Here is a 2,104-nt window from a genome sequence, read left to right on the forward strand (position 1 = left end):
CCCATTGTTATAGAAACAGGAAGAGCATCAGGGAATTGATGGTCATTCCAGATACCAGCTCTCTGCCCAGTCAGGAGATGATTTCTCTGTCCAACTTGGGTTCAACCTCATTGTAACAATGAGGAACAGCCAGATCAAAACTTGATGGACTTTGTAAATCATTTCAGATGTTAAAACGAGAAGGAATTTGTCTGCGGGAATCTCAAACACAGCACACCAGTTTTGCAGTCTCTGTCCAGATATTTAAGAAGTGAAGCGAGGGATTCAATCGACTATCCTTCCTACTCAAGACTGTGGGGAGGGATTCATTCGGTCATCTGACCAACTGGCACGTCCGTCATTTTACAACGGAGAAAGGCTGTTCGCCTGCTCAGACAGTGGGAATAGGTTCACTCGGTAATCTCAACTGAAGGTACATCAGCAAGTTCACACTGGACAAGGCCATTCACCTGATCTGTTTATGAGAAAGGATTCAATTGGTCTTTCCACCTGCGGACACACAGTCAGTTCACACCGGGCAGAGGCTGGTGATCTGCTGAATTTGTGGGAAAGTATTCACTCAATCATCTGACGTAATGGCACACCAGCGGGTTCACACTGGGAAGAGGCCATTCCTTTGTTCAGAATGTGGGAAGCGATTCACTCGATCTTCCACCCTACAGATACATCAGCGAGTTCACACTGGGGAGAAGCCATTCACTTGCTCAGTCTGTTGGAAGGGATTCACTCAGTCATCCACCCTACAGAGACACCATCGAGTTCACACTGGGGAGAAGCCGTTCACCTGCTCAGTCTGTTGGAAGGGATTCACTCAGTCATACCACCTACAGAGACATCAGCGAATTCACACCGGGGAGAAACCGTTCTCCTGCTCAGTCTGTGGAAAGGGATTCACTCAGTCGTCCGACCTACAGAGACATCAGCGAGTTCACACCGGGGAGAAACCGTTCTCCTGCTCAGTCTGTGGAAAGGGATTCACTCAGTCATCCGACCTACAGAGACATCAGCGAGTTCACACTGGGGAGAATCCGGACTCCGGGATCCGGACTCCAGAATCACTTTCCTGCTCAGTCTGTGGAAAGGGATTCACTGATCCATCGAACCTACAGAGTCATCAGCGAGTTCACACTGGGGAGAAGCCGTTCACCTGCTCAGTATGTGGGAAGGGATTCACTCAGTCATCCCACCTAAAGAGACATCACCGAGTTCACACCGGGGAGAAGCCGTTCACCTGCTCAGTATGTGGGAAGGGATTCACTCAGTCATCCCACCTACAGAGACATCACCGAGTTCACACTGGGGAGAAGCCGTTCACCTGCTTAGTCTGTGGAAAGGGATTCTCTGATCCATCGAACCTACAGAGACATCAGCGACTTCACACTGGGGAGCAGCCGTTCACCTGCTCAGTCTGTGGAAAGGGATTCACTGATCCATCGAACCTACAGAGACATCAGCGACTTCACACTGGGGAGCAGCCGTTCACCTGCTCAGTCTGTGGAAAGGGATTCACTGATCCATCGAACCTACAGAGACATCAGCGACTTCACACTGGGGAGATGCCGTTCTGCTGCTCAGTCTGTGGAAAAGGATTCACTGAACCATCGAATCTACAGAGACACCAGCGAGATCACACTGGGGAGAACCCGTTCCCCTGCTCAGAATGAGGGAAGCGAATCACTCGGTCACCCAACCTACAGAGTCACTTGTGAGTTCACACTGGGGAGAGGCCGTTCACCGGCTCAGAATGTGGGAAAGGATTCACTCAGTCATCCCAAGTACTGGCACATCAGTCAGTTCACAATGGGGAGTTGCCGTTGTTATGAATCCCTAGATTTCGTTTGCTGTAGACTGCCATTTTAAGAGAGAGAAATTAAAACGTTAAATCAGTTTGACTTGCAGCTTGTTTTCATCGCGTGCAGCTTGTTTAGTTTTAACCGAGGACACAGACACTCAAAGTCAGACGGAGACGAAGGAGGTAAAATGGAAGGATCAAAACCAGGGAACTAGTGGCCAAGAGTCACTGATTACAACTTTCCTATGCCCACCACAAGGGTGGGTTAATTATCGATTCAGCGTACTCAAATCTGTGGATGTCACCTCGTTT

At 49.4% G+C, this 2,104-nt stretch overlaps 1 pseudogene; it reads left to right on the forward strand.

Moving 5' to 3' along the window:
- The first annotated feature begins 575 nt into the window (after window positions 1-575).
- LOC140721107 (uncharacterized) lies at window positions 576-1,823 on the forward strand (annotated as a pseudogene).
- Window positions 1,824-2,104: the final 281 nt, after the last annotated feature.

This window comes from Hemitrygon akajei, unplaced genomic scaffold (assembly GCF_048418815.1).
Source record: "Hemitrygon akajei unplaced genomic scaffold, sHemAka1.3 Scf000050, whole genome shotgun sequence".
In the NCBI taxonomy this organism is placed as follows: Eukaryota; Metazoa; Chordata; class Chondrichthyes; order Myliobatiformes; family Dasyatidae; genus Hemitrygon; species Hemitrygon akajei.